At 43.8% G+C, this 16,274-nt stretch overlaps 1 protein-coding gene across 8 annotated transcripts in view; it reads right to left on the reverse strand.

Moving 5' to 3' along the window:
• The window catches only part of LOC147010336 (transient receptor potential cation channel subfamily M member 4-like), a 582,375-nt gene that overhangs the window by 528,355 nt on the left and 37,746 nt on the right, over positions 1-16,274 (reverse strand). The window lies entirely within an intron of this gene.

Below are 16,274 nucleotides of genomic sequence, written 5' to 3' on the forward strand. Positions count from 1 at the left end.
GGGATAAAATATTGATATAACAAATAATGCAAGTTGAATGCTTCTGTAAGAACCTTTGTCAGTCTTGTTGAAATACATCAGCCCATGACGTTTACTGATTGATGTTTAAACGAGGCTTAATCTTGATTTTCTTTGTTTCGCAGTGTTGAGAGCAGTTGAACCATGCCATGTACGATTTCGTTTCATGAAGCTTTGGAAGAACTTCCACTGAAAGATTGGACGATGGGGAGAACCCATATTTGGGTGATTGGGCAGTCAACACGTGATCATGAAACTACCACCTTCCTGAGGAGATAAGATGAGTAATGTGGTGAAAAAAAAGGAAAACCCACTGAAGAGAAGGTTGGACAAGTCAAACCACAGCAAGGCAAAGTCTTAACGTCGCCGTTGCGTGGTGCCAGGTAGGCTATGCAAGCCTGGAGGAATGTTCTCAGCCACACTCACAAATTGCTGCTCTGCAAATACATCGTGACCTTGCCGTGGTTGCTTCAATGCACGACGAAGGCCCTGAAGGTTCACACAGTGAGTCATCTGAAACATGTGTTCAATGGTGCGGGTGGGGCTCGTGCAGCCATCGCGGCTGCATCCAACGTTCACAGCTCACTTGGTGAATCTAACCTGATTGCACAAACTGCTGCTAAGAGGCCCCAAACTCTGCTGGGGCTAGATCTCTGGGTCACTTCTCGAGTCCTTTTCGTCTCCTTCAACCCAGTGCTGGGCCCAAGCTTGTACCTGCCAATATATACCTTCTCTGCAGCTCAAGGAGTGCCTCGACTGTGTTTCCCCTTGGGTGGTACTCTATCTACACCCTGACCTGCTTATCTTCTGATTTCGGGTAGCATGTCCTTTCGATTTGTGACACATGCTGATGAACAGGCCATGAATTAAATGGAAACACACTCACAAACACGGCTGGGACACTATTGAAATGGTCGTCATCCAGCATTCTTCTGATATGAGCACTTGCTGCCATTGTTGATCAAACTTGTGTAACGGATATCTTTTCTCCTCCAGGAACGGGGTATGGTGATCATGTGTAATATAATTATTCAACTTTTCCTGATAAGGAAAAAAGGGAGGAATTGTGGGAGAAAATAATGATATTAAGGCACTCTCAATTATAATTGTTGCTGGTGCTTTATAAGAAAAAGTGGTGATTGGAGCAGATTTCAATGGGCATGTTGGGGAAGGGAATAAAGAGGATGAGGAGGTGATGGGTAGGTACGGCCTCAACAAGAGAAATGTGGAAGGGCAAATGGTGGTAGAGTTTGCAAAAGAATGGAAATGGCAGTGGTCAATACGTATTTCAAGAAGAAAGAGGAACACTGGGTGACGTACAAGAGTGGAGGAAAGTGCACACAGGTGGATTACATCTTAAGCAGGAGATGCAACCTGAAAGAGATTTGAGACTGTAAGGTGGTGGCAGGGGAGAGTGCAGCTCGACAACATCGATTGGTGGTCTGTAGGATGACTTTAGAGGTGAGGTTGAGGAAGAGAGTGAGGGCTGAACCAAGGACCAGATGGTGGACGCTGAAGGAGGAAGACTGTTGTGTGAAATTTAGGGAGGAGGTGAGACAGGCGTTGGATGGTGGTAAAGATGGGTGGGATGATTGGGCAACTACAGCAGAAGTGGTGAGGGAGATAGCTAGGAAGGAACTTGGTGTGACATCTGGACAGAGGAAGGAAGATAAGGAGACTTGGTGGTGGAACGAGGAAGTACAGGAAAGTATAAGGAAGAAGGGGTTGGCGAAAAGGAAGTGGGATAGTCAGAGAGATGAAGAAAGTCGGCAGGAGTACAAGGAGTGGCGGCAAAAGGCAAAAAGAGAGGGGGAAAAGGCCAAGGAAAAAGCATATGACGAGCTGTATGAGAAGTTGGATGCAAAAGAAGGGGAAAAGGATTTATACCGATTGGCAAGACAGAGGGACCGAGCTGGGAAGGATGTGATGCAGGTTCGGGTGATAAAGGACGCAAATGGGAATGTACTGACGAGCGAGGAGAGTGTGTTGAGAAGGTGGATGGAGTACTTTGAGGAGCTGATGAATGAAGAAAATGAGAGAGAGAGAGAAGGTTGGAAGAGGTGGAGATAGTGAATCTGGAAGTGGGGTGGATCAGTAAGGATGAAGTGAGGACTGCTATGAAGAAGATGAAAAGTGGAAAGGCAGTTGGCCCAGATGGTATACCAGTGGAGGCATGGAAGTGCTGAGGAGAGATGGCAGTGTGGTTGTTAACCAGATTGTTTAATAAAGTCTTGGAAAGTGAGAGGATGCCGGAGGAGTGGAGATAAAGGGTACTGGTCCCGATTTTCAAGAATAAGGGTGATGTGCAGAGCTGTGGAAATTAAAGAGGGATAAAGTTGTTAAGCCACACCATGAAGGTGTGGGAAAGAGTAGTGGAAGCTAGGTTGAGAGGAGAGGTGACGATCTGTGAGCAGCAATATGGGTTTATGCCAGGAAAGAGTTATGTTTATGCCACCACTGATGCGATGTTTGCTTTGAGAATGTTGATGGAGAAGTCTAGGGAAGGCCAGCAGGAGTGACATTGTGTGTTTGTGGATTTAGAGAAAGCTTATGATAGGGTGCCAAGAGAGGAGTTGTGGCATTGTATGAGGAAGTCGGGAGTGGTGGAGAAGTAAGTGAGGATCGTGCAGGATATGTATGAGGACAGTGTGACAGCGGTGAGGTGTGCGGGAGGAATGACGGACCGGTTTAAGGTAAAAGTGGGATTGCACCAAGGATCGACTCTGAGCCCTTTCCTGTTTGCAATGGTGATGGACAGGTTGATGGACGAGATCAGACTGGAGTCTCCATGGACTATGATGTTCGGGGATGACATCATGATCTGCAGGGAGAGTCGGGAGCAGGCTGAGGCGAGCCTCGAGAGGTGGAGGTACGCACTGGAGAGAAGAGGAATGATAGTCAGTCGGAGTAAGATGGAGTACATGTGCGTAAATGAGAGGGAGGGTGGTGGTATGGTGCGGTTTCAAGGAGTTGAGGTGGGGAAGGTGGATGGGTTTAAATACTTGGGATCAACTGTCCAAAGTAACGGAGAGTGTGGGAGAGAAGTGAAAAAGAGAGTGCAGGCAGGATGGAGTGGTTGGAGAAGAGTTGCAGGAGTGATTTGTGACAGAAGGGTCGCTGCAAGAGTGAAGGGGAAAGTATATAAGACGGTAGTGAGACCAGCTATGTTGTATGGTTTGGAGGCGGTGGCACCAACAAAAAGACAGGAAGCGGAGCTGGAGGTGGCAGAGTTAAAGATGCTGCGATTCTCGTTGGGAGTGACGAGGATGGATAGGATAAGAAATGAGTATATCAGAGGGACAGCGCAGGTAGGACGGTTTGGAGACAAAGTGAGAGAGGCAAGATTGAGATAGTTTGGACATGTGCACAGGAGGGAAGCGGAATATATCGGGAGAAGGATGTTGAAGATGGAGCCGCCAGGCAGGAGGAGTAGATGAAGGCCAAAGAAGAGGTTCATGGATATGGTGAGGGCGGACATGCGGGTGGTTGGAGTGTCAATGGAAGATGTGGAGGATAGAGCGAAATGGAGACGGTTGATCTGATTTGGCGACCCCTAACGGGAGCGAGCCGAAAGAAGAAGAAGAAGAAGATATATATACATGTACATATACGTCAACATATATATATATATATATATATATATATATATATATATATATATATATATATATATATATATCTACATACAGTAGTTACGGATGTCAGAATCCGGTCTGATGAATTCATCCACACATCCAGATCCTCAGACAGTTATTTCCTTCAATGCTTGTTCAGATTAGCCCCATCCCCATGTTTAATGGGATTTTAAATGTGATGCATTGAGAATGGTGAAGAATAGATCCCCTCTCTCATGGGAAGCTTTTATTTTTCTTTACGACAGACACGTTTACACACATTTCTTTCACGAGCGCTGACACCCACCCTTATTTTTGCTCAGCAAAGTTTATGCACATATTTATTTTGCGAGCGCCGACACCCGCCTTTTTGGAGCACATGGGATGTCATGGTAACGGTGCGCAAATGTGGCGGGGTGAGCTTTGTGGGACTCTGTGCCCACCGAGATGGGCCGGACATATAAAAACGAATTGGAGGTCCGTTCTGGAGAAAGAAAGCGAGAGAGGAAGCACGCGAGAAGAGAAGCGAGCAAGAAGCGGGCAAGTGAGCCAAAAATAAAGCGAGAGTTGAAGTGCACGAGGGAAGAAGCAAGCCAGAGAGGAAGCGTACAAGCGAGGAAGCGTGCGACGCCGCCAGTGAGCAAGCGAGCATGCAGTGCGTGTGTGGGTGTCTAACCAGCGCCAACAACGAGACAATTCATCCTTCCCAGTGCTTGAGCAAGCGAGCGTGTGGTGCACGTGTGGGTGTGAGCAGCACCAACAACGAGTGAGGCACGGGTCGGTCACCAACGAGTGAGGCGCGGGTCAGTCACTGGCGGACTGTGTGGGTCACTGGACGTCACCAGTTTCGTGAAGCATGAGGAGCTACCCGTGTTCTCTGCACCAGGGTCTAAGCCCGCGAAAGACGATCTCGGTGCCCTCCCAGACATCGACTGGCATTCAAGGCTGTTCGCGAGAGGATGCACGGTAAGGCTGGGTGCTGGCGACGGACATGACACGCACGCACAAATTTCAGGACGTTTTCACTTCACGGACAACTGCTCTCTGGTGAGCGAGACAACTCTTCTCCCTCCCCCCCCCCCCCAATGATCTGCTGGGTACCCTTGTCTGTGCTGAGCTGAAAGTAAGTCAACCCCCGATAAGCATCTGCTCTCTGTCTCTTTCCTGTCATTTTGATTGATTTTGCCTGATTAATTATTCATTTTGATTGCTTTTAAATTTATTAATTTATTTACCAAAGAAAAAAAGTTCTTTTTATTTCTTTATTTTATGATTAATTAATCATTTGTCGACTTCCAACATATCCGCGTTTGTCCTTTCCTTCCATTGGTCAAGCATTGTCTGAACCTTGATAGACTGGGAGGTAATTACCACAGATTTGACCAAAAATAGTCTGCACGCACCAGGGGTTAAAACGCTCGGCCGCCCTAATTAAAATCGAATCGAGATAACATTGGTGCTTTGCCAAGGGCGAGCTCCCCGCTCAAGTAACCACGTGACCTCGAGTTAAACAGCAAAATTAGATGGTGGACACTGGAACTCATGGTTGAATGGGTGGTGTTCATGGCTTTATAACAACCCACCATACCACAACGTTAATTGTGAGCGGTGGCCACAGATCCGGCTCTTCCGAGGACAACCGGGGATTAATCCCCCTGAGTGACAAGCTAGTGTCTCGGTACCTGTGGCCGCAACATGCACATATATATATATATATATATATATATATATATATATATATATATATATATATATATATATATATATATGTCTTCTTCTTCTTCTTTCGGCTGGTCCCGTTCGGGGTCGCCACAGCGGATCATCCGTATGATCCGCATAGTGATTTGGCACATGTTTTACGCCGGATGCCCTTCCTGACGCAACCCTGGTCGCCTCTTACGAAACACAGGGATAATATATATATATATATATATATATATATATATATATATATATATATATATATATATATATATACATATATATATATATATACATATATATATATATATATATACATATATATATATATACATATATATATATATATACATATATATATATATACATATACATATATATATATATATATATATATATATATACATATATATATATATATATATATATACATTATATATATATATATATATATATATATACATATATATATATATATATATATATACATATATATATATATATATATACATATATATATATATATATATATATATATATATATATATATATATATATATATATATATATATATATATATATATATATATATATATATATATATATATACAGATACATATACAGTGGGGAGAACAAGTATTTGATACACTGCTGATTTTGTAGGTTTTCCCACTTACAAAGCACGTAGAGGTCTGTAATTTTTATCATAGGTACACTTCAACTGTGAAAGACGGAATCGAAAACAAAAATCCTGAAAATCACATTGTATGATTTTTAAATAATTAATTTGCATTTTATTGCATGAAATAAGTATTTGATCACCTACCAACCAGGAAGAATTCCGGCTCATAGACCTGTTAGTTTTGTCTTGAAGAAGCCCTCCCATTCTCCACTCATTACCTCTATTAACTGCACCTGTTTGAACTCGTTATCTGCATAAAATACAGCTGTCCACACTCAATCAATCAGACTCCAACCTCTCCAGAATGGGCAAGACCAGAGAGCTGTCTAAGGACATCAGGGACAAAATTGTAGACTTGCACAAGGCTGGGATGGGCTACATGACAATAGGCAAGCCGCTTTGTAAGAAGGCACCAACTGTTGGCGCAATTATTAGAAAATGGAAGAAGTTCAAGATAACAGTCAATCTCCCTCGGTCTGGGGCTCCCTGCAAGATCTCACCTCGTGGAGCCTCAATGATTATGAGAAAGGTGAGGGATCAGCCCAGAACGACACGGCAGGACCTGGTCAATAATCTGAAGAGAGCTGGGACCACAGTTTCAAAGAAAACCAAAAGTAACACACTACGCCGTCATGGATTAAAATCCTGCAGCGCACACAAGGTCCCTCTGCTCAAGCCAGCGCATGTCCAGGCCCGTCTGAAGTTTGCCAATGACCATCTGGATGATCCAGAGGAGGAATAGGAGAAGGTCATGTGGTCTGATGAGACCAAAATAGAGCTTTTTGGTTTAAACTCTACTCGCCGTGTTTGGAGGAAGAAGAAGGATGAGTACAACCCCAAGAACACCATCCCAACCGTGAAACATGGAGGTGGAAACATCATTCTTTGGGGATGCATTTCTGCAAAGGGGACAGGACGACTGCACCGTATTGAGGGGAGGATGGATGAGGCTATGTTTCGTGAGATCTTGGCCAACAACCTCCTTCCCTCAACAAGAGCATTGAAGATGGAGCGTGACTGGGTCTTCCAGCATGACAACAACCCGAAACACACAGCCAGGGCAACTAAGGAGTGGCTCCGTAAGAAGCATCTCAAGGTCCTGGAGTGGCCAAGTCAGTCTCCAGACCTGAACCCAATAGAAAAATCTTTGGAGGGAGCTGAAAGTCTGTGTTGCCCAGTGACAGCCCCGAAACCTGAAGGATCTGGAGAAGATCTGTATGGAGGAGTGGGCCAAAATCCCTGCTGCAATCTGTACAAACCTGGTTAAGAACGACAGGAAACGTCTGATCTCTGTAATTGCAAACAAAGGTTTCTGTACCAAATATTAAGTTCTTTTTTTCTGATGTATCAAATACTTATTTCATGCAATAAAATGCAAATTAATTATTTAAACATCATACAATGTGATATTCAGGATTTTTGTTTTCGATTCCGTCTTTCACAGTTGAAGTGTACCTACGATAAAAATTACAGACCTCTCCGTGCTTTGTAAGTGGGAAAACCTGCAAAATCGGCAGTGTATCAAATACTTGTTCTCCCCACTGTATATATACATACATATATGCATACATACCTATATATATATATATATATATATATATATATATATATATATATATATATATATATATATATATATATATATATACATCCATACATATACATATATATTGTTATGGTTTTCCCGCGTTCGGCGTGCGGACGGCCGCTTCAGCCCAATCGCGGTTGCGCGCCCACCGAAGGCGACAATCCAGTCGTGACTTTCCGGACCAACCCCGAAATCCAGCCACGGATGCCTTAACACATCATAAACTAGTCAATTATTCTGTCCACGCATTACAGAGTCAATCACCGAATTGTCGATATAACTAACTATTCGCGCAGACAGAAATACCGAGAGTTTATACTTCGACTGGCCCTGTACGAAAACGAGCCGCTTAAGCTTGCTCATTCCGTGTGCGAAGCCGAGTGGTTTTAATTCGCCAAATCTCGTCAGACCAGATTATCACGTTTGTTGGCTTTAGTAGCCAGTTCACATCCCGAGCGCACCGTGGCGGTCAATGGCAGAAAAGTGACGCAACGAGCAGGTGAACATTCAAACAATGGGGAATTTAATTTCAGTAGGCATACAGTCAATGAATGGGGGGATGGGGACGAGACACGAGCAAAGCCTCCAGCCGATGCCTATTCAATCATGTACACAATCATGCATTTAAACAGTTCTACTTCGGAAGACAAGGCACCACAGACTTTCATCCAAAAACCTAAGGAAAAGAATAGGGCTTGCGAGCCTTTATTTCAAACTTGGAGGCCTGGTTGACCAAGGGGCTCCAAGAGGCTGGGCAGGTTACCTGGCACCCCCCTGGTGGCGACTCGATGGTCTTCGGATCGGCGACCCGATGGTCTTCGTATCGGCGACCCTTGGTGTCTCCGTTCGGTCTGGTGCGTCTCGAACATGCCAGTCGCTTGGGCGGCTTGACGAGCAGCTTGAACGGCTGCTTGGACAGCCTCGGTGGCCCGGCTTCGTCGCGGCCCCTTTCCGGCGAGCCTGGCCGGCGACGCTTTGGAGGAGTGAATGGGTCTCTTGCTCTTTCAGAGTTGATGCTCCTCCAGACCCCGTTCACTCCTCGGCATCGGCCGACCGTATCAGGCCATCTGCTCGGACCCCCACGCTCTGCTGCTGCCGCGAGCAGCGACGACTCCAAGCTCCGATGCTGCCACTCGCACCAGCCCCGACTCCCGACTTCTGATCTCCACCGGTGAACGACCCGTGAACAACGACGAACAACCACCTCCGCTCGCCAGCTTCACCCTCTTGTGACACGACACCCCCAGACCGACTCTCTCTGAATCTGCTTGAGTTCCGCCCTTATATCGGCTAGGAGCTCGCCGTCCCTTGATCTTTCAACCCGAGGCCAGGCTCCGCCCACTGTTCGCCTCCGACCTTTCACCCCTGGTGAGCCTCGCGGGAAACCCCATGTTTGACGTCACCCGTGGGTTTTGGGTAAGTCGCTCTGTGATCCGGTTCTGCAAATTAGGTTCACGCCTCGGCGCACAATGGTGGCTTTGAGCAGTGGTGGCGGTGAGGAGCATTGCTCATCGATGGTGAGGAGTTTTGGTATGATGTTTCGAAATTAAAGACAGAGAAAGAATAACGGCGAACTCAAAGATGCACAGCTCGGCACACAAATAATTCCCTTTACACATCGGTAGGGGAATCTAACCTAAAACACGGACTTATCGAAATAACTTCTCTCTGGGGAACCTGAATGGTGTTCTGTGAATTTCCACCACCGCAACAATATCCATATATATATAATATATATATATATATATAATATATATAATATATATAATATCTTCTTCTTCTTCTTCTTTCGGCTGCTCCCGTTAGGGGTCGCCACAGCGGATCATCCGTATGATCCGCATAGTGATTTGGCACATGTTTTACGCCGGATGCCCTTCCTGACGCAACCCTGGTCGCCTCGTACGACACAGGGATATGGTACACCTATTTTAACCGGGGTATACACCGGCCCAGTATACTGGTACTCATATATAATATATATAATATATAATATATATAATATATATATATATATATAATATATATATATAATATATATGTATATATATATATATATATATATATATATATATATATATATATATATATATATATATATATATATATATATCAGGTCAGGTATGGGAGCATGTGCCAGAACAGCGCGTCGCTGCGTCCACTTTCCGCCGGTACTCCAGGGGCCTCCGTCTGGCCATCCCCCAGGCAGATGCCAGGCCCATCCCCATCTCCTTGAGATGATGGTCAACCTGCTGTAACCATGAGGCACGTGGTCGGCCCACTGGCCTCCTCCACTCATGAGACTCCCTCGCTGAGAGAATCTGGTGAGCAGGATCAGCGTCAGGAAAACGAGCCACATGTCCATACAGCCGCAGCTGACGCTCACGGACTATGCAGGTAACAAATCTCATCCGAGTCTCTCTCAGCAACCGCTCGTTGGACACAAAATCCGACCAGCGATAGCCAAGGATTCTCCGAAGAGACCTGGTACCAAAGGAATTAAGTCTCCGTCTCAGATCCTTGGTCAAGGTCCAAGTCTCGCACCCATAGAGCAAGACTGGAAGTACCAAGGACCTGAAGACTCGGACTTTCGTCCTCCCGCACAGGTACCGGCAGCGCCACACCCCATGATCCAGTGAATCCATGACTCCCCAGGCCCGACCCAGACGTCTATTGACCTCCGGCTCACAACCTGCGGAGACATGAATATCACTGCCAAGGTAAGTGAATCTATCCACGACCTCAACATCCTCACCACAAACAGACACAGACAGGACAGCAGCATCCAAGATGTCACCGAAAGCCTGGATCTTTGTTTTGACCCAAGAAATCCGTAATCCCAACGGCTCCGACTCCTCATTCAGCACCTCGAGGGCCCCCAAGAGGATGTCTAAAGTCTCCGCAAAGATGACTGCATCATCTGCAAAATCAAGGTCCGAGATCTTGACATTGCCAAACGATGCACCGCAACTTGATCTCTCCGACATCCTCTCAAAAATCCAGTCCATACAAGTGCTGAAAAGTGTGGGGGCAAGTACACATCCCTGACGAACTCCAGTAACAACTGGAAATAGGTCAGAGGCGGTACCACCACACTTCACAGCACTCTCAGTACCAGAGTAGAGTTCAGACATCAGATCGATCAGTTTCGGTGGCACCCCACGAAGACCAAGAATCCTCCAGAGGACATCCCGATTCACTGAATCGAACGCTTTACAGAGATCAACATAGGCTGCAAGCAGCCCCTGCCGAAACTCTCGTCTGCGTTCGGTGAGTACACGAAGTGCAAGGATACGGTCAATCGTTGACCTCTTTGGTGTAAAGCCTGACTGCTCTGGACGCTGGTGCTCAAGCAGATGGTGGCGAACCCTATCAAGAATTATCCGAGCAAAGACCTTGCCCGGCACTGAGAGCAGCGTCACCCCTCGGTAGTTGTTGCAGTCTTGGCGATCACCCTTCCCTTTCCAGAGAGGGACAACAAGGCCCCTCTTCCAGTCAGTTGGGATGATGCCTGTGTTCCAGGCAGAGCACAAAACTGCATGCAACGACGCGAGTGCAGCATTTCCACCAGCCTTGAGAAGTTCGGCATGGATGCCACAGATCCCAGGAGCTTTGCCCCGTTTCAACTGGTTCACCGCAGCCCGTGTTTCCACAAGCGATGGTGGACCACAGTTGATTCGAGGGTCAGCAACAGGGATTGTAACACCCTTGACGTCCAACTCGACAGCTGGGGGATCAGCCTGGTACAACCGCTCGAAGTAACCGGCCCAGCGGGCCTTCACTTCAGACTCCTCTGTCAAGAGCCTACCACTCTCTGCTCGAACTGCAGTGCTCCGAGGGATGGGCTTGGATGAACGTAATGCGCGAATTCCCCTGTAAGCGGGACGAGAATCACCTGTCCACAGGTGATGCTCTACCCCCTCACAGATTCCTCGCACATAGGCCTCCTTGTCCACCCTCAGTGCACGTACAGTTTTACGCCTCAGCTCCCTGAACAGCTCAGCTCTGCCATTCAGCCTGGCCCTGCGACTCTGGTCAATGGTATCCAGTGTCCCTTGAGAGACAAAATTCTTCTTTGCCCTGTGGTGAACTCCAAGGCATCCACCGGCAACATCAAGGACGGTGGTCTTGAAGGTGTTCCACAACTCTTCAGGACCCCCAAAGCACCCAGACCCCCCAAGTGTCCACTCAGCCTGTTCGCAAACTCCTCAGCTACTCTCTCATCCCTGAGCTTGGCAACATCCAGCCTAGGCTGGGATGGTACCATTCTCCAGGATTTAAGGTGCAGCTTTAGAGTTGCTACAACAAGCCTGTGGTCAGTATTGAGGAACTGAGCACTCCGGTAGACCCTGCAGTTCTGGATCATCCTCCAGCGACCGTCAATGAGGACATGGTCAATCTCCTTTGCCACACCGCCAGCGTTGGAATACCAAGTCCAGCGATGAGCTTGCGGGCGCTGAAACCATGAACCAGCCACCCTAAGTCCATGACTTCTTGCAAAGTCAAGGAACTTAGTGCTATTCTGGTTCATAGTTCCTGACCCATGGGGACCAACACACACCTCATAACCATCCCTATCAGTTCCAGTCGATGCATTGAAATCCCCCAAGACTAGAAGTGTATCTCGTCTGGGGCACTGATCAACCACAGACTCGAGTGTGGCGTAGAATGTGTCCTTCACGGTAACATCACTCAACTCAGTCGGAGCATAAATAGAGACCAGGGAAATGACACCTAAGGAGTGACGAATCCTTAATCTCATAATACGCTCGTTGACCGGTGTTACCTCAATTATCATTGGGGTCAGCTTATTGGACACAGCTACAGCAACTCCTTGGGTATGGTAACCATCAGAGCGACCAGACCAATAGTAGGTGTAACCACCCACCATTATCTCGCCGCAATCCGGTCTCCGAACCTCAGAGAGAGCTGCAACCCCGATGTCCAAACGCTTGAGCTCAGATGATAACAGAGACAGGTGATCATCCTCTCTTAGGGATAGGACATTCCAGGCACCCACCCGAAGGGACCGCCTCAGGTTAACCCAAGGAGACCGCCGTCTGGTGGACGACACCTCAGCACCACTCCGACACACTCTCCCGCAATCTGACCCAGGGATGTTACCCCGTGGTTTCCCTCCTATCAAAGATTGGGGGTCCCGAAGGCTTTGCCCCAATCCCATCATCCGGTGAGCTGCCCTGCGAAGGGAAGCTGCACGGGAGGTACTCCCACGGAGTGGGTTTTCAGATTTTTTTGCGTTTTTGCGTTTTGCGGAATGAAGCGTTTTACGGTGGCTGGAGTGCAAATCCTGCCACCAACCTCCTAATAAGAAGTAACCCAACTGCAGGAGGACGTCCGCAGACACAGTTGGGCACTAGATATGGATGGCCGTTGGCTCACAAGGAGCTCCTCCGCCCTTTGACAGGTTTTGTTTTTAATCCTGCTGGGTGTCCATATCCAAACACCCATATAATATAATATATGTATATATATACAATATAATACATATATATATATCCAAACATCCATATAATATATGTATATATATATATATATGTATGTATATATATATATATATATATATATATATATATATATATATATATATATATATATATATATATATATATATATATATATATATATATATATATATATATATATATATATATATATATATATATATATATATATATATATATATATATATATATACATATACTGGGAGTAATGGCGCGCGCCTGTAATCCGGCTACTCGGAGGCTTGGGTTGGAGGATCGCTTGAGGACGGGCACTCTGTGCTGGGCCGCGCTATGAGAGGGTGTAGGGCAGCCCGGAATCATGGCGAAAACCAATCTTTATCCCTGTGTCGTAAGAGGCGACCAGGGTTGCGTCAGGAAGGGCATCCGGCGTAAAACTTATGCCAAATCAGTATGCGGATCATAACGGATGATCCGCTGTGGCGACCCCTAATGGGAGCAGCCGAAAGACGAACAACAACATATAATATATATATATATATACAGTATATATATATATATATATATATATATATATATATATATATATATATATCATATAAACATATATAAATATATATATATATATATATATATATATATATATATATATATATATAAATAATATATATATATATATATATATATATACATATAAAATATATATATATATATATATATATATATATATATATATATATATAAATAAATATATTATTTCTGTTTACGTCTGCGTGTAATTTGATGTATCTCCTCCAAAACTGCCGGACGGATTGTCACCACCTTCAGCATGCGGGTGCTCTGTGGTCTTATGAACAGCATGGGCTATGTGAGATCGCGCCAGACGGACAGCTTTGAGAATTTTGAGCGATTTTATAATTTTTACATTCGTTTGCATGACGACGTGTGACGTCATCGCTGAGAGGCGTAATTCCGTCACGACATCATCAGTCATTCGCTGACGTCATTACGTCTGTCCTCGACAGACTGTCACCGCCGAGAGGCATAATGCTACTCCGAGAAAACAGCGTCTGCAATGTAAAACCCTCTTCTGCACATGCTGACTACCTCAGAAGGTGAATTTGACATAAAAAATGTAACAAGAAACATTGTATTTAAAATAAAGATTTATTTCTAAAAAATATTATTTCTGTTAACATCTGCACGTAATTTGGTGTTTCTCCTCCGAAACCGCCGGCAGGAATGTGCTCATTTTCCATATACTGGGGTTTCTTAATGTGACTAAGACGATGCACTAAATTTCTAAGCTGGAATTGGATGACAACGTGGCTTCAGCAAGATTTTCAACCCATCGTCGGCCGCATTTATTCCCGTTCGGTCGCCATCGCTGAACTGCTGTGTCCGGTAAGTGCTGCCGTCTATCCAAAAAAATGAACTCGAGTAAGGGAGTACTCATTGCATCAAACACTGAACATAAACACAACTGAAAATAAATAGTATAGCTCAGAACATCAGCAATGATTGTCATGTTTTAAAAATCAGCGTGGAAGGAGGGGAACGATGAGTGCCAGAGCTCTGCCAACATGATGCACCCCGATTGGCGCCTTCCTGTACTGAACACGCCCTCTCAGACTGTCAAATTGTGTCTGAAATCCAACGTACATATTAAAAACACCTGAAAATAAGTTGCAATGGGCCTACGTCCAGATAACATCAAAGGCTATAATCTGAAGGTAGGGGGAACCAGGGAATGAGGTCATCCCTTCATTGCCCGGATTCTCTTATTTTCTTTGTTCTTCGAAAGCGCTGTGTCTGACAATAGATTCTGTACCTTGAATGCGTGCGTGTTAACTGTTCAAATTAAAGAGATGTTCGATTGTCGGATGCACCCAAACAACTGTCGTTCATTACATTAATTGTCAATATCAACCGCCATCGTTACCTGTGTTGTGTCTTGCGTGTGTGATCTTCAAATTAAAGTGTCCAAGCGGTGTTCGATCGTCGGATGTGCGCCAAAAAGTGCCGTTCATTGAAATTTGCATTCTGATTCTCGGTCACCCTCCACTGCTCCTGTTCAGTATAGGGCTAGGCCTATATCATGTTAAACTTGCCCCATCAGACGCCAACCTACCAGTCACACTGCAGAGGATGCAATTTCCAGTCAGACTCGCATACTCGATGACCATAAACAAATCCCAGGGCCAAACATTTGACAAACTCGGAATATACCTCCCAGCCCCTGTGTTCTCCCATGGCCAACTATATGTTGCATTTTCATGTGCAAGAGGTTACTCCGATATATCTATCAAAGTGGACAATAATTCCTTACAATGACTATTCAGCAACAAGACACTCACCCAAAATGTCATCCACAGGGAGGTCCTTCAGAAAACTAAGGACAGGTAACCATAGTGTATCACATCCCCAATGACACCCCCCCCCCCCAGCTTCCAATAACATCAACTATTATGCTTCATCCACCTTGTGCCACCCATTCAACCCCGTGCGGAGCACGGGTATATGCTAGTATATATATATATATATATATATATATATATATATATATATATATATATATATATATATATATATATATATATATATATATATATATATTTATATATATATATATATATATATACACAGATATACAGACATATATATATACATATATATATATATATATATATATATATATATATATATATATATATACATAGATATACATACATATATATATATATATATGTATATATATGAAGAAGAAGATATATATATATATATATATATATATATATATATATATATATATATATATATATATATATATATATATATATATCTTCTTCTTCATATATATACATAATATATATATATGTATATATATGTATATATATGTATGTATATATATATATATATATATATATATATATATATATATATATATATATATATATATATATATATATATATATATATATATATATACACACATATATATATATATATATATATATATATATATATATATATATATATATATATATATATATATATATATATATATATATATATATATATATATATATATATATATATATATATATATATATATATATATATATATATATATATATATATATATATATATATATATATATATATATATATATATATATATATATATATATATA

This window comes from Eptatretus burgeri, chromosome 16, assembly GCF_056783735.1.
Source record: "Eptatretus burgeri isolate ZD-2024b chromosome 16, Ebu_testis_v1, whole genome shotgun sequence".
NCBI classification, from domain to species: domain Eukaryota; kingdom Metazoa; phylum Chordata; class Myxini; order Myxiniformes; family Myxinidae; genus Eptatretus; species Eptatretus burgeri.